General features: G+C 40.3%; 1 non-coding gene across 1 annotated transcript; it reads left to right on the forward strand.

The window, feature by feature from the left end:
- Window positions 1-22,326: 22,326 nt before the first annotated feature.
- Window positions 22,327-22,398, forward strand: TRNAC-GCA. The gene has a single exon. It is a non-coding gene; the product is annotated as a tRNA-Cys (tRNA).
- Window positions 22,399-23,974: the final 1,576 nt, after the last annotated feature.

A 23,974-nucleotide genomic window follows, 5' to 3' on the forward strand; every position in this document is an offset into this window, starting at 1 on the left:
CTGACCACACTGGTCCCTGTCCCAGCTTTTACACTCCTTTTCCTACAGGTTTTATTGACTGCTTCCCCCTGCCCTCTGCTGTGCGCCGTCCCCGTTTTCTTCCTAAGGAGCTGTGGAAGTTGGTCATCCCTTCTCACCGTGTTAAACGCAGGACTGCCCTGTTAAAACCATCGCAGCCCCGCAGGCCCACGGCCCCAGCCGCTAGCTGCCCACTGCGGCGTCACCCACACACTGCCGGCACTCGCCCGTTCTTAAAGTGGCACTTGGCCCGTGGCGAACAACCTTTTGCTTGTTTCCTTAGGTGTAGGGAAGGTGAAATTCTTAAGCTATTATGTTTAGGTGAAATCAAGAAACTAATTAACATCATAAATATTCAATAAACTTTAAAAAGAACCACCATGTACAAGTATACTGACTGAAAAAAAAAATTCTGAACTGCATCAAAAATAGGATGGATTGACACTCATGAGTTGATAAAATGGACAGAAGGATAGATAGTTAATATGATTAAGGCATTATATACTAGTAGAATCTAGGTAATGGGTTTTTTGTGGGTTTGAAATTTTTCCTAATGAAATGTTAGAGAAAACGAACCCTCCTTTAAGGTAATCTTTATAATGTAAGTTCAGTTTACAAAATTGATAAATCTGGCATTTGATTATTCCTTTCCCCTTTACAAAATGATTTTCCTTAAACTTTCTTTACCTAGGTGCTCCTCCACTATTTTAATCAGTAATTTTATTATGGACAACTTATCAGGGAGCAGATTCTGATGTAATGTGGGGTTATTGTAACTGCAACATTTTAGAAATCTAGATGATTTCTAACTGCGTTTTCCTTCTGTCCAATCTCAGATTGTAATCTTTCATGCTTTAAAGCAGTTTGGTATTATAAAACTGAGATTGAGTTTTTAAGCATTTACATATATTCTTTTGAAACTGTTGCATACCAGAATCGCATAAGGGGACATCCATATGCCCATGTATATCAATTTCTCTTTTCCTTCAACAGAGATGTTAGGGGATCTTGCCATTAATATTAGGCGAAACTTTATTTTTGGATATTTGAGTATTTGCCCAAACTTTTGAACAATTATTTTCTTTTGCTGGCTGTAAGAGGTGGTCTTGTGCCACCCTAGAAGGAAAACAGCCCCAAGATAAAATCTTTGGCAAGAAGGTGGCACTGGTGTTACCGGGAATCACCCCACAAGTGATGTCTATGAGAGACTCCACCAAAGATGGAGATGCAGGGTTTTTTGGTTGTTCGGAATACTCTTGGTTCCAATGCTTGCTAATAAAGAGTCCTATCAACTTTGAAAAGGTACATCTAGGAAATGTCATTACTTGCTGATTTTTAAGCTCATAACAAACTTTGTTCTTTTGATCCTTTTAGATACATTTTTCTTTGCAAAAGGATAGAAATGTGTTTTTAAGAAAAAATAAATATTAAGAAAGTAAAAGCACAGAAAAGGACCTTAACTTCATCTCCAAATTATTGGAGACTACTTAGAGCTGCCAAATAGTCTGAAACCTTGAAGCAAGCATCAGTTCGCTTCCCTTCTGACAGTTGTTCAGTCTCCTTTCACAGGACACTTCCCTCCCTCAACCCAGTAGCATCAAGCTCCCTGAGGTTTGCTACCTAAAGTGCACGACTCAGCGTTTGCAATTTACATATGTGACATCACATCCTCTATTATATAACTTCAGATACAAAGCCTAATATCATTGAAGTTTGTGTTGGAAAAAAATCCTCCCTTGCTCTTTATTTCAGCTTTAGCAGAGCAACCCCTTAGATCTCTGATCCAAATCTCACTTCATCCAACAGCTGACACTGGGGGGAGAAAAAAAACCCAAAAATGCATGGAGTTGTTTAAGCCATGAAATGATAAGCAACACCCCCCCCCCAATGAATATATTTTGAAATGTATTAGATCTCCTTTAGATCTTTATTTACTGGTAGGAAAGTAAAGCCCGTTAAGTAGCATATAATTTAATTGTATTCAATAATTTTAAAAAGTTAAAGGCTAAGCATTTGGACATAGATAACTTCATTAATAAGCCTAGTCATGCTGGCACTTTTTTTTTTTTCTTTCAAAAAAGCTAAGTTTTTTTTTCCCCCTGTCTCTTACCAGCTGTTAGGAAGAGTTGAGAAAGACAGAGAGAGTCAGAGAGAGAAAGGCGGGGCTAGGGCGGGCGGTGTTGCAGAGAAAAGATGAATAGGGGAATAATATAAAATAGAATTTCTTCTTTGTTTATTGAAAAACACACACGTTACAGTTTATAAACATTGCAAGCAAATAAGAAATTGTGGACCAGAAGAGAAATACAAAACATATCAGAGTTTGTTAATACCCAAAATAGACCCAATTCAAGTTTCTGGACTACTTGGAATATTTTTATTAGCTTTGTTTACTCATTAATTTCCATATTTGTTTACCTAACTATTCATCTGTCTACCTTAATTTCATTTGCAGTCATTTTAAACAGAAAACACACAAACCTCATCCATCTCGATGACCAGATTTTGAGCTGACAGAGCACCAAACAGAACATGCATCACAATTAGTGTGCAACATTATTAGAGGCAAATCAGATTGCACTGTGCCTACACTGATGTTCTAAATTTAGAAATAATGTACAGTGGTTGAAAAGGGGAGGGGGACTCAGAGCCGTGTATTTTAATAAAAATAAAGATATTTGCAATTCCTTCTCTCCTCTTTTTCTTGGTTTAGTGCAGGAAATTCATCACCTTTAAATAACTGTGCTAATCTTACATAAATAACTGCCTGGTTTGTGAGCTCATTAGAATTATGCATCCGGCTGCTTTTCTGATATTATGGGCAATAACAACCACAGAAAAGTGAAACAATACAGTGGGTCAGGGGGTGGGAAAGAAGAGTCTCTGCTGAACTTGATGAAAAACTCATTTAGAATTTCTCATTAGGACTTCACAGGAGCAGTTAGCTTTTCAGTAGTCGGCGCTGTATTTTTAGTAGCATTTAACAGCTGTCAGTAACAACTAAGACAACATTTTGATCAACACTTTAAGAAAAAAAATTCTAACAAAGATGTTTGCAAAGAAACAAAATGCTTCAAGATTTAAATGTTTGGCTCTGAAAACCAAACCAAAAAAGATGCTTTCTTGTGACGTAAAATGTTAATGCCTCAACGGCAGGCAGAAAGGTATCTACTTAAAATGAAGCCGAGTGGATTTTTAAGGTTTAATTTTCTGATGCTTAGGTACGTATAATAAAGATGATTTTAGGCTTGAAAGGTGTGTTCAGAGTCAGAAACAGAAACCTCAGTATAAGAGAATGTGCAGTGGATCTTGTCATGTATTTGCAAGTAGGTCAAGAATAGCCATGTGGGCACCTGAAATGAATAAAATCTTGTCCCCAACATTTGAGTTTATAAAGGGAGGTTATCACATGTCAGATATATGACACTGGAAATAGCAGATAGAAAAAAATGTAAGAGGCTTCATGACAGATGTCATCTTTATTTCTAAAGATAGAGGTAAATTTGCTGTGGGTAATGTATTACAAAGCAAACTAAAACCAAGCTCTGCAAGTGTCAGATTTCCCTTTCACCTGCAGTCTCCCGAAACTGAGTGGTTTCTGTTCTAAGGGAAGTCATGGTACATTATTAAAGCAGCCTACTGAATCATCCTATCCAGAGGTCATCTGCTCATTTCGAGGACCTAATCCATGTTTTGAGTTTGTCCCAACTAAGGCAGCTGAGTATTTCCACTTCATCTAGCTGGCACGGTGGGGAATGAAGGCATTCTTAGATCAAATGATATTTTTATTATATTGTGTTGTTTTTTTTTCCTAATCCTTGTAGGGGTACCAGTTCACTCTTCCTTGCTTGGTAGGACTTTTTTCCAACAAAACATGCAGTCATCATAAAAACTGAAGTAGATACCGTTTCTACTTGCCCTGCACAAACCCCTGCCAGATGCAAATCTTTCAGTGTTGATCGTTTTTCACAGAGCATGACATGGTTTTCCTAGTGCATACGTTTTGGACACTAAATAACCATGTGCAGAAATGAAACATGTATCAACATCTTTTATATGGAAGGTACAGGTCACATCAGTTATTAATATTTAAACCACAATCTATTTTGAAGTGCTTAGTGCTAATTATAGCTAGACTTTAACATTTTATCAAAGTATTTGGAAATTTAAGCTAGTTCATCACTTTAAAAAAAAAAAAAAAGCTTTTTAATGACCTTCACTATAAATGTGGTAGAACCATGTCCTCTTAGTCAAACTGTGTAGACTTACAATGCCACTTTTGCCAGTACAGATTGCTAGCTTATATAAAGGATCAAGTAAGCACCTAAGTAAAGTCTTGGGATTCTTCTAATACATTTATATATGTAACTTTTATGTTGTTTTGATTTTTAAGAAGTACATATTTTCAGAATAATTATCTATCTCAAAAAAATCCAGGAAAATTATTTTTATAACTACATCAATATATGCTACTACTCCATTCTTTTATAAATTACATGGCTTTATTTCTAATTTGAATATATGAACTAAAGTTTTGTTGAAAATAAAATTTTTTTTAATTACCTTTATTTGTAAACAAATATTGTTGTAATTCAATAAAAACTGCCAAGGAACAAACTGTAAGATCATATACACATATCTTTTATCTGTTTTATGTTACTTCCATGGTATCATGTGATTATACTCCTAGAATACAACTAATAGTATGTTAATAAACAAACTAGGGATCCAGTAGGGAAGTCAAGATTATTAATCACAACCATTTCTCACCTTCAGTGAGAAATTAAAGCAAACACTAACTTCTACAGATAATTCAAAAAGCCCAAGGTAAAAGCAAGAGCTCTGAGGCTCAATCTCCTTGAATGAAAAGTCTAATCAGTGACTTTCAGCCTGGAGCTGTATTTCATTACCCCTTTTCACAGATACAGCAAATCAAACAGTACAGTAAAATCCACTTGCATGGCTTTGAATGCTGGCTCCATCGCTTACTAACCATATGACTCAGGGCAAATTACTTAGTCTTTCTAAATTTAGTTTCCTCATTTGTAACAAGAGACAACTGATACCATAAGTGGATATGAACTTAACACAGCACCTGGACGTGGCAAGTGCTCCCCAAAAGTGTTAAATGTGTACCTCCAGAGTTTTGTCATAGAAAACTCAAAGTTGATTCTTCTGAGGATTCAAGGTCTTTCTTACACTACAAAGGGGTTTTGAGGTCCCTCAAGAATCAGAGCTTTAACCTGAGGTCTTCAAGGGCTTCAGACTTCTAAGAATTCTCTTGGCTAGAACAGTGATTCTCAAGTTTTATCGTGCATCTGAATCACTGCGAGAGTCTGTTAAAAGTTTACTAGGCCCCATGTTTAGAGTTTCCTGTTCAGTAGGTATGGAGTGGAACCTGAGAATTTCTTATTTCTAACAAGTTCCCGGGTAGATGCTGCTGGTGCTGCTCTAGGAACTACTCTTTGAGAACCAGATATGGTGCTAGTGGTAAAGAACCCACCTGCCAATGCAGGGGACGTAAGAGATGCAGGTTTGATCCCTGGTGAGGCAGATGCCCTGGAGGAGGGCATAGCTACCCACTCCAGCATTCTTGCCTAGAGAATCCCATGGACAGAGAAGCCTGGAGGGCTATGATCCATAGATCCATAGGGTCACAAAGAGTCAGACAAGAGGGAAACAATTAAGCCTGTTGCACACACACCCTAGAGTATGGAAAAGAAGCGATTGCCCCCAGGCTGCTTACTTTGCAAGGTTACCTTACTGCTGGATGCAGCTGATGGTGGGGGCAGGGAGGGGAGGGGGGTGGGCCCGAGGGAGAGATGTGAAGCAGGAAGTAGGAGACTAAAGAAAGGAAGTGTCAGTTATTGTTGAAAGGGGCAGGGGTGGGTCTTCACAGTCCTGTGATCATTGGAATTCAGAGGCTGGCTAGCTGTTGCTGAGGGAGAACTCTATCTCCACAGCCTTTGGACTATATGTTGATCTATCATGACCTATTTTTTTTCTTTCTTTTTTAATTGGGATATAGTTGCTTTACAATGTTGTGTTGGTTTCTGATGTGCAATGAAGTGAATCAACTCTATGTCTATATGAATCCCCACCCTTCTGGACCACCCTCCCACCACACCCCCATCCCACCCTCTAGGTCATCACAGGGCACTGGGCTGAGCCCCCACCCCCCTCCCCCCCACCGCCGTGCCCTGTAGCAGCCTCCTGATAGCTATCTGTTTTACACCTGGTAATGTGTTATGTGTCCTTCCCAATCTCTCATTTCATCCCACACCCCCTTTGCCCCCCAAGTCCATGTCTGTTCTTTACATCTGCCTCTCTATTCCTGCCCTGAAAATGGGTTCACTTCTACCATTTTTCTAGATTCAACATACTTGCATTGATACGTGATATTTGTTTTTCTCTTTCTGACTTACTTCACTCTATATGACAGACTCTAGGTCTAGCCACATCTCTACAAATGACCAAGATTCATTTTCTTTTATTGCTGAGTGATGTTCCATTGTATGTATGTACCACATCTTCTTTATCCATTATTCTGTCGATGGACATTTAGGTTGCTTCCATGGTTTGGCTATCGTAAATAGTGCTACAGTGATTTTTCATGACCTCTAAATTCTTCCTCTGAATAAGTATTTGGGAAGTACTTTACCACTTTCAGGCTCTTAAAGTACCTATTAGTTTACTATTGTATTATCTGAAGGCACTAACTTTAGTTATCTGGGAGTGCGGGGGTGGGGATCGGGGAGTCAGAATTGGCAAAGCACATTCCTTCAATTACCTTTGCACATAGCATACCATGGTCAAGTTCAGGTCAGCTTTCTCCTTCTATTCTGAGTGTGTCATGAAGATGAACCCCTGACTCTTGTGTTACATTTGAACTGATGCTTTTTCTTTTTTTCAGGTTTCATCAGATCAGAAGGGAACATTAGTTTAATCAGATGTGATAAGCTTTTGACAAAGTCATAGTGGTTGTTCCTAGTTTTGAACCAACAATTATGTGAGGAGATTGTCTATATTTTTGTCAGAGTCCAGGCTTCCTGGGCTTCCCTGGTGGTTCAAATGATAGAGAATCTTCCCAAAATGTAGGAAGACCAGGGTTCAATCCCTGGGTCAGGAAGTTCCCATGGAGAAGAGAATGGCTACCCACTCTATTATTCTTGCCTGGAGAATCCCATAGACAGAGGAGGCTGGCAGGCTATAGTTCACGGGGTTACAAATAGTCGGACATGACTGAGCGACTAATACTTGGCTTGCCAGTCTTCTTGTTTACTTCTATAACAGTTTCATTGCTTTATTAAGAAATGATGTCAACATTGTATGATTTAATTTCCTTAAGAAGAGGTGGCAAGAATACACCGAAAAACTATACAAAAAAGATCTTCATGACCCAGATAATCATGATGGTATGATCACTCACCTAGGGTCAGACATCCTGGAGTGTGAAGTCAAGTGGGCCTTAGGAAGCATCAGTATGAACAAAGCTAGTGGAGGTGATGGAATTCCAGTTGAGCTATTTCAAATCCTAAAAGATGATGCTGTGAAAGTGCTGCACTCAATATGCCAGCAAATATGGAAAACTCAGCAGTGGCCACAGGACTGGAAAAGGTCAGTTTTCATTTCAATCCCAAATAAAGGCAATGCCAAAGAATGTTCAAGCCACTGCACAATTGCACTCATCTCACACGCTAGCTAAGTAATACTCAAAATTCTCCAAGCCAGGTTTCAACAATATGTGAACCGTGAACTTCCAGATGTTCAAAATGGATTTAAAAAAGGCAGAGGAATCAGAGATCAAATTGCAAACATCCATTGGATCATTGAAAAAGTGAGAAAATTCCAGAAAAACACCTGACTACGCCAAAGCCTTTGACTGTGTGGATCACAACAAACTGTGGAAAACTCTTCAAGAGATGAGAATACCAGACCACCTGATGTGCCTCCTGAGAAATCTGTATGCAGGTCAAGAAACAATAGTTAGTACTCGACATAGAACAACAGACTGGTTCCAAATCAGGAAAGGAGTACATCAAGGAAGTATGTTATCACCCTATTTATTTAATGTATATGCAGAGTACATCATGTGAAATGCCAGGCTGGATGAAGCACAAGCTGGAATCAAGATTGCTGGGAGAAATATCAATAACCTCAGATATGCAGATGACACCACCCCTATGGCAGAAAGTGAAGAAGAACTAAAGAGCCTTTTGATGAAAGTGAAAGAGGAGAGTGAAAAAGTTGGCTTAAAACTCAACATTCAGAAAACTTACATCATGGCATCCAGTCCCATCAGTTCAGTTCAGTTCAGTTCAGTTCAGTCGCTCAGTCGTGTCCAACTCTTTGTGACCCCATGAATCGCAGCACACCAGGCCTCCCTGTCCATCACAAACTCCCGGAGTTTACTCAAACACATGTCCGTCGAGTTGGTGATGCCATGCAACCATCTCATCCTCTGTTGTCCCCTTCTCCTCCTGCCTCCCAGCATCAGGGTCTTTTCCAATGAGTCAACTCTTCTCATGAGGTGGCCAGAGTATTGGAGTTTCAGCTTCAGCATCAGTCCTTCCAATGAACACCTGGGACTGATCTCCTTTAGGATGGACTGGTTGGATCTCCTTGCAGTCCAAGGGACTCTCAAGAGTCTTCTCCAACACCACAGTTCAAAAGCATCAGTTCTTGGGTGCTAAATTTTCTTTACAGTCCAACGCTCTCATCCATACATGACTACTAGAAAAACCACAGCTTTGACTAGACAGACCTTTGTTGGCAAAGTAATGTCTCTGCTTTTTAATATGCTGTCTAGGTTTGTCATAACTTTCCTTCCAAGGAGTAAGTGTCTTTTAATTTCATTGCTGCAGTCACCATCTGCAGTGATTTTGGAGCCCCCCAAAATAAAGTCTGACACTGTTTCTCCATCTATTTCCCATGAAGTGATGGGACCAGTTGTCATGATCTTAGTTTTCTGAATGTTGAGCTTTAAGCCAACTTTTTCACTCTCCTCTTTCACTTTCATCAAGAGGCTTTTTAATTCCTCTTCACTTTCTGCCATAAGGGTGGTGTCATCTGCATATCTGAGGTTATTGATATTTCTCCCGGCAATCTTGATTCCAGCTTGTGCTTCTTCCAGCCCAGTGTTTCTCATGATGTACTCTGCATATAAGTTAAATAAGGAAGGTGACAATATACAGCCTTGTTGTACTCCTTTTCCTATTTGGAACCAGTCTGTTGGTTCTTGTCCAGTTCTAACTGTTGCTTCCTGACCTGCATACAGGTTTCTCAAGAGGCAGGTCAGGTGGTCTGGTATGCCCATCTCTTTCACAATTTTCCACAGTTTATTGTGATCCACACAGTCAAAGGCTTTGGCATAGTCAATAAAGCAGAAATAGATGTTTTTCTGGAATTCTCTTGCTTTTTTGATGATCCAGCAGATGTTGGCAATTTGATCTCTGGTTCCTCTGCCTTTTCTAAAACCAGCTTGAACATCTGGAAGTTCACGGTTCACGTATTGCTGAAGCCTGGCTTGGAGAATTTTGAGCATTACTTTACTAGCGTGTGAGATGAGTGCAATTGTGCGGTAGTTTGAGCATTCTCTACATGGCAAATAGACAGGGAAACAATGGAAACAGTGACAGACTTTATTTTTGGGGGCTCCAAAATCACTGAAGATGGTGGTTGCAGCCATGAAATTAAAAGACACTTACTCCTTGCAAGAAAAGCTATGACAAACCTAGACAGCATATTAAAAAGCAGAGACATTACTTTGCCAACAAAGGTCTGTCTAGTCAAAGCTGTGGTTTTTCTAGTAGTCATGTATGGATGAGAGTGTTGGACTGTAAAGAAAATTTAGCACCCAAGAACTGATGCTTTTGAACTGTGGTGTTGGAGAAGACTCTTGAGAGTCCCTTGGACTGCAAGGAGATCCAACCAGTCCATCCTAAAGGAGATCAGTCCTGGGTATTCACTGGAAGGACTGATACTGAAGCTGCAACTCCAATACTTTGGCTGCCTGATGAGAAGAGCTGACTCATTTGAAAAGACTCTGATCCTGGGAAAGATCAAAGGCAGGAGAAGGGGACGACAGATGATGAGATGGTTGGATGGCATCACCAACTCGACGGACATGAGTTTGAGTAAACTCTGGGAGTTAGTGATGTACAGGGAAACCTGGCTTGCTGCAGTCCATGGGGTTGCAAAGAGTCGGACGTGACTGAATGACTGAACTGAACTGAAGAAGTTGAAAAATGTAATTCAATCAAGAGAGATAAAACCCCTGAATTTAGACAGATGAATTTGAAGAATAATCAAGGAAAGCTGACAGAAAGATAATAAAACTGCATTCCTACTGCTAAGTCACTTCAGTCGTGTCCTACTCTTCGTGACCCCATGGACTGCAGCCTACCAGGCTCCTCCGTCCATGGGATTTTCCAGGCAAGAGTACTGGAGTGGGGAAACTGCATTCCTAGTGTCAGTTAAATTGAACTTGATCTTGGGTGAGCAAGATTGTAAAAGAAAGAGTGGAATATAGTCCTTGTGAGGAAATTTGTTGTTATATTCGGTTGGCCAAATATAGGGTGGTTGGCCATCTTACAGAAAATCCAGAACGAACTTTTTAACCAATCCAGTACTTCACAATAGACCTTGATTGGAGCATTACTTTATCCATAGGTTGTGAAAACAGTTCAGAAAGAAGGACAAACATCATTAAAAATTCTACAAACTAAGAGATACATGAAAAAATAGATTTCCTTAACCTGGTAAACATTGACCTCATACAAAAGTCAGGTAGACCATTAGGTTCATTTTATTTTTTGCTACTGTGAAAATTACTTAGAGTATTTTACTGCTTCTTTAATATTGTTATATTAATACTTAATTATAGTATTATAAATCATAACATATTTCATAAGCTTACAAATGTTTCATAAAATATTTCATGTACACCAAAAATGACAACAGGCTTCAATGTAGCCACCACTCTCCTTGAGGTGGGAACATTTTGTCATATTTCCTGCAAAAGTATAAAATATTGCATGAGTGTGATACATTCCTATTTCTTGATAGGGGTTATTGTTGAAGGGGAGGGGAAACAAGAATATAGGGGTTGTCTCTTATCAACTGGGAGTAGTACTTCCATTGTTAGAAGTCCCTGACTGATGCATTTTCAGACACAGATCTTAATGAGAGGGAATGAGTTCTTAATATTTCCAAGCAACATCTAAAGAGGGGCTGGTAGATAATCCCAGTCCCAACTCATGGTTTTCACTGAGGGCAGAGATTTAAAATTTAGAACTTCCATTTTGAGTTTATTTTTGTGTATGGTGTTAGAAAGTGTTCTAGTTTCATTCTTTTACAAGCGGTTGACCAGCTTTCCCAGCACCACTTGTTAAAGAGGTTGTCTTTTTTCCATTGTATATCCTTGCCTCCTTTGTCAAAGATAAGGTGTCCATAAGTTCGTGGATTTATCTCTGGGCTTTCTATTCTGTTCCATTGATCTATATTTCTGTCTTTGTGCCAGTACCATACTGTCTTGATGACTGTGGCTTTGTAGTATAGTCTGAAGTCAGGCAGGTTGATTCCTCCAGTTCCATTCTTCTTTCTCAAGATTACTTTGGCTATTCGAGGTTTTTTGTATTTCCATACAAATTGTGAAATTATTTGTTCTAGTTCTGTGAAAAATACCGTTGGTAGCTTGATAGGGATTGCATTGACTCTATAGATTGCTTTGGGTAGAATAGCCATTTTGACAATATTGATTCTTCCAATCCATGAACACGGTATGTTTCTCCATCTGCTTGTGTCCTCTTTGATTTCTTTCATCAGTGTTTTATAGTTTTCTATGTATAGGTCTTTTGTTTCTTTAGGTAGATATACTCCTAAGTATCTTATTCTTTTTGTTGCAATGGTGAATGGTATTGTTTCCTTAATTTCTCTTTCTGTTTTTTCATTGTTAGTATATAGGAATGCAAGGGATTTTTGTGTGTTAATTTTATATCCTGCAACTTTACTATATTCATTGATTAGCTCTAGTAATTTTCTGGAAGAGTCTTTAGGGTTTTCTGTGTAGAGGATCATGTCATCTAACACCATACACAAAAATAAACTCAAAATGGATTAAAGATCTAAATGTAAGACCAGAAACTATAAAACTCCTAGAGGAGAACAGAGGCAAAACACTCTCCGACATAAACCACAGCAAGATCCTCTATGACCCACCTCCCAGAATATTGGAAATAAAAGCAAAACTAAACAAATGGGACCTAATGAAACTTAAAAGCTTTTGCACTACAAAGGAAACTATAAGTAAGGTGAAAAGACAGCCCTCAGATTGGGAGAAAATAATAGCAAATGAAGAAACAGACAAAGGATTAATCTCAAAAATATACAAGCAACTCTTGAAGCTCAATTCCAGAAAAATAAATGACCCAGTCAAAAAATGGGCCAAAGAACTAAACAGACATTTCTCCAAAGAAGACATACAGATGGCTAACAAACACATGAAAAGATGCTCAACATCACTCATTATTAGAGAAATGCAAATCAAAACCACAATGAGGTACCATTACACGCCAGTCAGGATGGCTGCTATCCAAAAGTCTACAAGCAATAAATGCTGGAGAGGGTGTGGAGAAAAGGGAACCCTCTTACACCGTTGGTGGGAATGCAAACTAGTACAGCCACTATGGAAAACAGTGTGGAGATTTCTTAAAAAACTGGAAATAGAACTGCCATATGACCCAGCAATCCCACTTCTGGGCATACACACTGAGGAAACCAGATCTGAAAGAGACACGTGCACCCCAATGTTCATCGCAGCACTGTTTGTAATAGCCAGGACATGGAAGCAACCTAGATGCCCATCAGCAGATGAATGGATAAGGAAGCTGTGGTACATATACACCATGGAATATTACTCAGCCGTTAAAAAGAATTCATTTGAACCAGTTCTAATGAGATGGATGAAACTGGAGCCCATTATACAGAGTGAAGTAAGCCAGAAAGATAAAGAACATTACAGCATACTAACACATATATATGGAATTTAGAAAGATGGTAACGACAATCCTATATGCAAAACAGAAAAAGAGACACAGAAGTACAGAATAGACTTTTGAACTCTGTGGGAGAAGGTGAGGGTGGGATGTTGTGAAAGAACAGCATGTATATTATCTATGGTGAAACAGATCACCAGCCCAGGTTGGATGCATGAGACAAGTGCTCGGGCCTGGTGCACTGGGAAGACCCAGAGGAATCGGGTGGAGAGGGAGGTGGGAGGGGGGATCGGGATGGGGAATACGTGTAAATCTATGGCTGATTCATATCAATGTATGACAAAACCCACTGGAAAAATAAATAAATAAATAAAGGGGAAAAAAAATAAAATAAAATTTAGAACTTCCCTGGTGGCCCTGTGGTTTTAAGAATCTGCCATTGTGGGGTACACAGATTCGACCCCTACTCTGGGAAGCTTCCACATGCCAGAAGGCAACCAAGCCTGTGGGCCACAGTTACTGAGACCACACACCCTAGGGTCTGTGCTCTGCAACAAGAGAAACCCCTGCAATAAAAAGTTCAAGCACCACGACTAGAGCAGGACTGCACACAGCACAGCCAAAAAATAAATGAAATAATAAAAGTCAAACTATTCTCTCAGAGATTCTCAAGAATGAAGATGACTTCAGCACCATGAGAACAGCCCATCTAGGAAAATACAGATCCTTGCAAAGGAGTAATTCAAGTCCAGTTCATTTCAATAGTATTGCTTTTTGGGTCACTTTCCAATCATATTTCTTCCTAGCCCAAGTAATTCTAATAGCCTCAGTGAAATTCAGGGCTGATATAAAAATCATTGCATGCTGATCTTAAGTCATTCCCAGAACTTTTCTGATTAGTTCTATTGGCCCATGTTGTATGCACTAAGTATTTTGACTCAAATCCTAGAGACAAGGGTTCAGTCCAATTTGGACAGGTATCTTAGTCTGCTGGGGCTCCGATAACAAAATACTATAGAGTGGGTAGTTTATAAATAGCATAAATTTACATTTCACAATTCTGGAAGTAGATGTCCAAGATCAGGATGCAATATGGTTGAGTGAGGACTCTCTTCTGAAGAACAGACTTTTTTACGTGTGTGTGTGTGTGTGTGTGTGTGGGTGTGTGTGGGTGTGTGTAGTTAATGAACAATGTTGTGTTAGTTTCAGGTATACTGCAAAGTGATTCAGTTGTACATATACATGTATCTATTCTTTCTCAAATTCTTTCTCCATTTAGGTTATTACAGAATATTGAGCGGAATATTCTCATTTGCTCAATAGTCTCAGTTGGGGATTATCATCATATTTGGGGATGAAGGTTTCAACACATGAATCTAGGGGGTTCATATGTTGTATCATCATATTTGGGGATTAAGGTTTCAACATATGAATCTAAGGGAGACAGGATATTTCAGATCATAATGAAAGGGCTTAAGAATCTGGTGTTTAGCCATTATCTGGCTCACTTCATTTGTCCTTTGACAAATGACAAGGAAGGGAACCCCGTGTCCCTTGATGCTCCCCAATTCTGCAGAGTGTTGTCCTTATCTATACGGTGGAGTCTGTCATTAGAATCATATCCACAGTTTTATGTTAAAAAACAAACATTTTGGGGGGCTTCCCTGGTGGCTCAGTGATGAAAATCCACCTGCCAATGCAGGAGACATGGGTTTGGTGCCTGATTCAGGAGGATCCCACATGCCACAGAGCAACTTAGCCCATGTACCACAGCTACTGAACCTGTGCTCTAGAGCCTGGGGGCCACAGCTACTGAAGCCCGTGTGCCCCAGAGCCCTTGCTCTGCAGTGAGAGAAGCCACCACAGTAAGAAGCCAGCAACTAGAGAGTATCCCCCACTTGCCACGGCTAGATGTTTACATCTTGATACCAGAGCAATTTTCAAGAAGGTTAAGTGGTTATGTTCCCTGCTAAAACTGGAGTTCTACTAAAAGGAGGAAGGGGTAAATAAATACAGGGGATAATTAACAGTCTTTGTTAAGAGACAACCAGTTCCAATGAGCAGAGTAGAAAATGCGAGCTAAGTCTCTTCAGTCATGTCTGATTCTTTGCAGCTCTATGGACTGTAGGCCAGCAGGCTCCTCTGTCCATGGGGTTCTCCAGGCAAGAATACTGAAGTGGGTTGCCATGCCCTCCTCCAGTGGACCTTCCCCACCCAAGGGTCAGGTCTCTTAAGTCTCCTGCATTGGGAGGCGCATTCTTTACCACTAGTACCACTTGGAAAGCCCAAGTAGAAAATGGGACAGGGCTTTAACTGTGTCATAAAGACCTAAGGTTATGGTTAAGGAGGGGTGCAAGAAATGTTCGATGGGGTCAGGGGGTGGGATGTAGATGCTGTGATGCTTTTATACCCTCAAAATAAAGGTGGGGGGCATCTTTTGCAATAAACCAAGATAGCAGAACCAGGTAACTAAATAATCTAGTGAAGATAGGCTCATCTTTCACTGAGTCCCATGGTAAGTTTGCAGAACCACCTTGATCCAATTAATGATTATTTTTTTAGAGTGGGAAGAAATGTATCCAGTATAAATCAATCTCCCAAAAAGCATTGAAGTATAACAAGAATTTCACCTATATAATATAAATCAGCAGTTTGAAATGCAAATTATACTATTCCATGGAAAACCAGAAATGCTCAGATTTTAACCTGTGCCTGACACAGAGAGAGAGCGAGAGCATGCTAGCATGTGGCCCTTGGTGTGTATGTTAGCACAGGGGCAATCTGCAGGAGATCACAATCTCCTGTAGCCTGCCTGCCAGAACACTACGGAACAAGGTGAAGGGTAGGCCTGATGTTCAGTTGGTCGATACCAGGACAGCTGGGCTCTTCTCACCAGCCTGGTTCCTTCTGATTGGCTGGTATCCACTGATCAGTGTGACTATACAGGTCATTGCGGTACTGTGCTCTGTTGCTCAAAGAACTCTTTGCAACCCTATGGACTATAACCCACCAGACTCCTCTATCTGTAGGCTTTTTCAGGCAAGAACACTGGAGTGGCTGCCGTTTCCACCTCCCGGAGCTCTTCCCCACCCAGGGGTCAAAACCAATCTCCTGCATTGCAGGCAGATTCTTTACCTGCTTAGCCATCAGGAAAGTCCATACAGGTCATTAAATATTATCAATGTTACCCCTGCTTTCAGGGGCTATTCAACATTTTCTTGAAAGATGTTCAGATCACATAGGGCCAAGGAAGAAGGAGTGTTTAAAAAAAAAAAATCAGTAGTGTTTCTTCTCCAGTCTGCAGTAATTCTGCATTCGAAATAGATAAAATGGAGAAAGAAAAAGATAACACCCAGATCAATTTGTCAACTTCTCTTTATGTATGAAGGGTCTGCAGAAAGCATATATTTTGCCATTTTGGTTCATTTGCTATTCTGAATTTACTGGCCTTCTCAGAATTTTGATGAAAACTTTCTGATTTCCTATACATTCCAAATGCCATATATCTACTCTGCTTACAGATTACAAAATATTGAGACAGATTACAAAGGAAGCTGTGAACTTTCTACTCTGGAGGAATTTAGAAGTAGGATTTCCTCTGAGCTGGAATAGCAAAGGCAGAGGTCTGTAAGTGGGATGATGGAATAGGGTTATCTATTGGTTTGTGTAGCCTTTTAAATAAATAGTTACTTTGCAAAGAGGAAATGAGATCAGGAAAAAGAAACTCCCAATATAGCCTGATGAATCAGTGGGTGATAAAGTACATTGGAACTTCAACATCCAGCCTTTTATGTTTTCTTCGGAAAAGTTGCCCCTCAGTCAGAAACCAGGTATCACATAAAAGAGGATATCCAGCAGTGTTTGTCTTTAAGAGTGGCAATAAAGAACAAAGGTTAAAAGCATAGACCCTGGACCCAGACTTAGCCTGGGTTTGAATCCTAGCTCTGCCTCCAAATAGCTGTGGGATTATGGGTAAATTACATAAACTCTGGACTTCAGTTTCATCATCTATAAAATAATACAACTTACCTTATATGGTTGTTATGGGGATTAATAGCCTAACTCTTGCTTATAGTAAACGATGAATGTTAGCTATGATATTTTTACATCCCCTTAATCCTAAACCATATACACCCACTCACTCTTCTACCCATATTCTTTAGCACTCTCCAAGCTTGGCTTCTGACCTTATTTGATCACTTCTTTTTTGCTGTTTTCCTTACTGGGCTATTTGATATTCAGGACTGACTGCTTGACTTCCTCCCGTTAACATCCAGGAAGATTTTCTTCTAATATGTCAAGCTTTGCATCGAAAAACATGTTACTCTTGTGACCCGTAACCTAGTGACCATGTCAGAACTTTGACCTTCCCATAAAATTCAGTGGGTGTTTTTGCTACTTGAAGAAATAAATTCCCTTAAATGGTGTGGAAGTGACAGGGCTATGAGTTTGCCAAGTTCAATTTCATTTGTCTCTTTCCAAGTGGACAGAAAGGCTACACAGCCCAGCCTCCCTTGCACTTAGGTTGTGTCCATATGCCTGGGTCTGCATCCTAGTGTTTGGTGGAAGTGATCTACTCACTGGTTATAAAACTCATGAAGGATTGTCTCAACTCTCACTTCCCTTTCTGTTAACGCCTGGGAGGCTGCAAGTCTGGGATGGCAACATCTCAGAATGGAAGGAGACTTAGATCTCTGAATCATCTTGTGGAAGAAAGCTACCAAGGAGAGTTGCCAAACTGCATTGGACTGTGATGTAACTGATAAATACATCTTTATTTTGTGTACTTCATGAGATTTTGGTACATTGCCCTGATTAACTCAGATGGTACTGAATAAGAATATTTGTACAGAATATTAGCCTATAGTGAATAGTATTATAGTAAGTTTGAATGTGTTTGTACCCTAATGGTTCCTATATTCAAGATTACTGAATTCATCATGGAGTTTGGTTAGCTAGCTGAGCAGAATGTTGTAGAGAAAAGAATATGGATGGGAATCCCACTGAAAGTGTTAGTCGCTCAGTCATGTCTGACTCTTTGCAACCCCATGGACTGTAGCCTGCCAGGCTGCTAGGTCCATGCAATTTTCCAGGCAAGAATCCTGGAGCGAGTTGCCATTCCCTTCTCCAGGGTGGCTTCCCATCACAGAGGTTGAACCCAGATTTCCTGCATTGCCGACAGATTCTTTATGGTCTGAGCCACCAGGGAATTCCACTGAACCAGATTCAAATTCTGTCTCAAATACTTATCACCTTGACTTTAATCTGTTCTTTCATTGGAATCCAAATGATTCTTTCTTTCTAGTAGCATTATGGGTAAATAAACTAAACCCTATTTGGGAATTGTCTTTCAATCCCTTTTCAGTATTCCAATATTTCCAATCCAGTGTTAAGTTTCTGTGATTCTCCATTCTAAACTGATTTTCATAAATTTGACTTTACAGGAGCAACAAAAGGGGTAACAATTAGGTCCAGACAAAGTCTCTATATATTTAAGTGAAAGTGAAAGTCGCTCAGTCATGTCCAACTCCTTGAGACTGTGTAGTCCATGGAATTCTCCAGGCCAGAATGCTGGAGTGGGTAGCCTTTCCCTTCTCCAGGGGATCTTCCCGACCCAGGAACTGAACCTGGCTCTCCTGCATTGCAGGCGGATTCTTTACCAACTGAGCTATCAGGGAAGCCCATCTATATCCTTAATGTGTGCACAAATAAAAGAAAAGCACTATAATTTTTGTGTGTGTTGAAAATAGTGCTTAGCAGAGAACAATTTCCCCTTTATTTAGTGCACTATTCAGAAAGTTCCCAAGTCAGAGAATGCCTGTGCCATGTGCCATAGCACAATTTTGAAAATACTGTATTTAATTAAAATGGGAATTTCTGAAAATGATTACTATAGAATTTATAGTAATTCCAAACCTCAAACAGCATTTTTGACCCATGCAATATTTATGAGTTAATTTTCCTTTTCCCTAGTCTCATCTTAACAACTGGAAAAATATTCTCTAATTCAAATTATTGAGGGTGGACCACTGGTAGAACATACACCAGTAAAGGCAGAGATAACTAGTAACCACTTGTTTTATAACCTGTTTTCACACAAAGCCACTTGCACACATAATATAAACAGACTTCAAAGGTACACCCACAAGAGCTGCCGTTGTTCCTTGCTGTTTAATAATTTTAAAACTGTTTAGAATTTATGGCATATACTTGGCAGTTTTTTAATTAAAAAAACAAGCTAACACATAACTTATTAAGTTATGTTAAAAGACAAGTATGGCAAAATTTCACCTTAGACACCATAGACAAGCGAGTTAACAATTCAACAGGCATTATTACATTGGAAGTTTACAGAATTTTGAACCCACATTGCGCAGTAATGTCTTTAAAAAATCAATATTGCAACAAACTAAGCTCTTTGTGGTGCAGCTTGCCTTTTATAAAATTAGTAAGCTTTTCCTTTCAATTATCAAATAGATGGCCCTGTAAATGGATAGACAAGGCATTGCTCTTTCAGACTTCTTTGCCTTTCTCATCTTAGCTCACAATTTCTTTCCTCTTTATTCTCATCATGTTGTTGCTGCTGTTCAATCGCTAAGCAGTGTCTGACTCTTTTCAACCCCATGGACTGCAGCACGCCGGGTCCTCTGTCCTCTGCAGTCTCCCGGAGTTTGCTTAAATTCATGTGCACTGAGTTGGTGATACTACCTAACCATCTCATCCTCCCACCCTTTAACGTCCCTCAAATCTCTACCCTAAGATCTCTACTTCCTCACCACCACTCTCCTAACAGGTAGTTACATTTTTACATAGAATTTGGTGCTAAAGCCAATGATCAAGGTGGAAAATTATACCTCAACAATTTCTTAATTCACTTGGAAAGTACAACATATACGGCCCTTTTAATGTGCATTCAAAGCTACTATAGCATCCAACTCAGCCAGTTTTTCCTCCAGCGTCGGAACAGATTGCTGTTTTCTCAGCTAAACACCTGATGAAGGAGTTGGCTTGCATTTAGGGGCCATGTTGTATGAAAAAAAAATGTATCTTTAAACACTTGAATCACACTCAGTATGGTGAGCTGCTCATACTATGAGAGCGATTCAGGAACGGAGACCAACTGAAGGAACATCAGATTCACATCTCCCTTCCTGCGCGCCTCTGGGGCATATGCTCTAGTGGAACGTGGGACAGAATCACCCACACTATTTACATTCTTCTCTTTTTCTCTTTTTCTTTCTGGCAGAGAAAGTCGAGTTGAGTATGGATGAGAACTTTATACGTATTAAGGAAAAATTCTATTCAAAACCACAACTTTTTCTGAGAAGGGCAGCTCACCTTAAAATTTTCAGGGTATCTGTTGTTCTTTAGTGTTGTAGTGAGAATTGGGGGCTCTTTCATTAAAAGAAGGGGACCGTCTCATGAGCGGTGTTCATTCAAAGATGGGGGAGACTTGGAGTCTGGGATATGGAGGCTGGAGAGAACTGATTTGCTCTATGTGGTGGTTTTCCAACCTCGGCTCTATGAACACTTTTGGATCAGATAGTTCTCTGCTGTGGGGGGTTTTCCCACACAATACAGGAGTATGGCCGTATTTAGCAGCGTGGCCATCCTCAACCCACTAGGGGCCTCTAGTAACCACCCCCTCCACCAAGAAGTGAAAACCAAAAATGTCTCCAGACATTGCTGAGGAGCAAAGCCACCCTTGACTGAGAAATGTTACTCCATATAGTAAAATGGGAAGGGTTTGAAATCTTGCGGCAAGAAGTGAACAGGAAAACATGGGCAGTCAGGGGTGGGGATGGGAGCAGCCTTCTAGATAGTCCATTCTGGACACTCTAAAAGGTAAAACAGCCTCTGAAAAATTCTTAGCTGTCAGATGGCTGAAGGCTTTTAAAAATCAGACATGTCTAAAATCTCCTTCGAATCTGTTTTCTGTTACAGGAACGCAACACTCCTCTGTTTCCCCAAACTTTCAGTAAGATGGGTTGTGAGCAGCAACGCCACGTGAGGGCAGTTGGCTTGGAGCCCTCAAAGGAAAACTGAGTTCCGCAGCTGGGCTGATGCAGCGTGGTGGAACAGGGCCAGCTCATGTGGAAATGTTACTTGATTCAGAGGAAAAGGCACAAGGTAAGTGTATTCACCTGGATTGTGCAAGAATCTCTGGACTTCCGCAAGGAGCAAATGGTTGCTTTGGGCCTCTGTCACGTGGATCTGAAGTGCAAGGACTTCTCTGTGGCACCATTGCTGACACTCTGGAGGTTTATGACCTGTGGGTTCCATATACTACACGGAGGCACCGCCCGCTCTGGCAAAGGCTGGTGTGAGGTGTTCATCTCCTTTCCTGTGATTTCCTTTCTCAGAGGATTAGGATTAGACTCCAGGGCCATTCAAAATGGAAGGTGATCACGTCTCATCACGAGGATGGTCTTTACCTTGTTCTGTAAATCTGCCCCAGGACACTTCTAATTTCTCTTCTCCCTCATCCTCAAAGTGTCAGTCTGTTTGGCCTCACCATGGTACCCGCTCCTCTATTAACCTACCATGACATCCCATGCATTTTTTTCAAATTTAAAATTTTTTGATGTGGACCATTTTTAAAGTCTTTATTGAATTTGTGGTAACATTGCTTCTGTTTAATGCTTTGGTTTTTAGGCCAAGAGTCATGTGAGATCTTAGCTTCCCAACCAGGGTTAGAACCGGTACCCCTTTCATTGGAAGGTGAGGTCTTAACCACTGGAGAATCGGGGAAGTCCCACCATATATTTTTTCCTGAACAAGTTTCAGTGTAGCTCTTTGTCACCTTCCCAAGGCTATTTCACTATGTAGGTGTGGGTTGGGAAGTGTTCCCCTCTTTGTGGTCCTCTCTTCTTTCAGGATCAAGTCCATCCTGTCAGATATAAACTATTTTCACCAGATATTCTGCTCTTTATCACCTCTATGCTCTTCTAGTCTCAAGCAGCTCCTCCCTATAGAAAGCCTTTTATTGTCATGTTTTCAGGTCTTAATTTGATCTACTGCATTCTACTTTAAAATATCAGTCCAACAATACTATTTCTTATAGTATGAAGCTCTGAACTCATAGAAGTTTATCTATACCTCTTTAGCGGCATTTCTTATTTTCTACCCACAGTTATTTCTATATATATATATATATCTTTATAAAGATATATGATATCTTTATTCCTAGACTAAGAGCTCCTTGAAAACAGCAACTATGTCTTAATAGTTGGTTCATAACCACTGTTAAGTAATTGATTTTATTTTTTCCCTTTCCGCCCCCTCACCCAAATTTAAGGTGGCTTAGAAGGGTTCCCTGGTGGCTCAGATGGTAAAGCGTCTGTCTGCAATGCAGGAGACCTGGGTTCGATCCCCAGGTTGGGAAGATCCCCTGGAGAAGGAAATGGCAACCCACTCCAGTACTCTTGCCTAGAAAACTCCATGGATGGAGGACCCTAGTGGGCTACAGTCCATGGGGTCACAAAGAGTCAGACACGACTGAGCGACTTCACTTTCTTTCACTTCCACTTTCTAGAAGGACACAAAATACTGGCTAATGACTTAAATTAGAAGAAAATGAGAAAAAATAAGAGAGGTTTAATAAAAAATTAAGAATAGTAGGTTATAAATCAATGCTGGATTAAAAAAATCAATTTTCTTTATGTAAGACTTGCCAGTGAGTTCAACCTTAGACACAAACTGCATTTGCTTCTTCACTCAAAACTCTCCCAGTGGTAATATCCATGCCTCATGTTGCATCTTTACTCCCTATTCCCCCACCTCTGCCTGCCAGCCACATCTGGCCATGCTTCGTTATGTGCTTCATTAGAAACTGCCATCTTCTTCCACAAGCTAACCTTCCTGACCGCAGGGCTGGTTCTAGGCATGGGTAATTATTTCAAGCCAAGCCAAATAGAATCCTTTGCTTGGTTTCTGGAGCTGGAACAAGAGGTAAGAGTCTTTTCTCCATGGATGGGAAGACAGGAATTTGCTGAATCACCACAATCCCTGGGTAGAGAAAGCTGATTTTCAAGAGAAGAAATTAAAGTCAACCTCCAGAAAGAAGAGAGGACCACAAAGTTTCCTTCAGCGCCTGCCTTCCAAAAAGCATTTGTTAGAGTGTCTTCTGATTTTTATTGGAAAGAGGCCAAACCCTTGAGTCTGACAATCTAGCATTTTCAGCACCCAGTCAACCTTATCTTGTTTCTAAATTCTCAGTTGAGAGCTGCCTTCTTCCAGTTGCCAGGCTCTTTCTTGCCTCTGTGGTTTTCCTACAGTTATTTCCTTACCTTGAATGACCTCTTGCCTCCTCTCTCTGCAGTACTAATTCAGGTCTCTGTTCAAGGTCCACTTCAAGATCTATCTCCTCCATTAAAACCCTTCTTGATTGATCTTTCCCTTCTCTGAAGTGCTGTAGCCCTTATTTACCCAGCTTTTGCCATGCTGCCTGAAACATATTTATTTCTCTGCCTTTGTTCTCTCTTGTGTTTTCTGTGTCAGAGGATTGTTGGCTTGGTTTATTACATATGCAGTTGGTGACTCAGATAGTAGAGAATCTGCCTGCAATGCAGGAGACCTGGGTTTGATCCCTGGGTCAGGAAGATTCCCTGGAGAAGAAAATGGCTACTCACTCCATTATTCTTGTTTGGAGAATTCCATGGATAGAGGAGCCTAGTGGGCTACAGTCCATGGGGTTGCGAAGAATCGGACATGGCTGAGCAATTAACACATAAACACAAGAAATGCTAGGGCTTCCTTGGTGGCTCCAATGGTAAAGATTCTACCTGCAATGCAGGAGACCCAGGTTTGATCCCTGGGTCGGGAAGATCCCCTGGAGAAGGGAATGGCAACCCACTCCAGTAGTCTTGCCTGGAGAATTCCATGGACAGAAGAGTCTGGTGGACTACAGTCCATAGGGTCACAAAGAGTCAGACACAACTGAGAGATTAAAACACACACAC

Source organism: Cervus elaphus, chromosome 5, assembly GCF_910594005.1.
Source record: "Cervus elaphus chromosome 5, mCerEla1.1, whole genome shotgun sequence".
Lineage (NCBI taxonomy): Eukaryota > Metazoa > Chordata > Mammalia > Artiodactyla > Cervidae > Cervus > Cervus elaphus.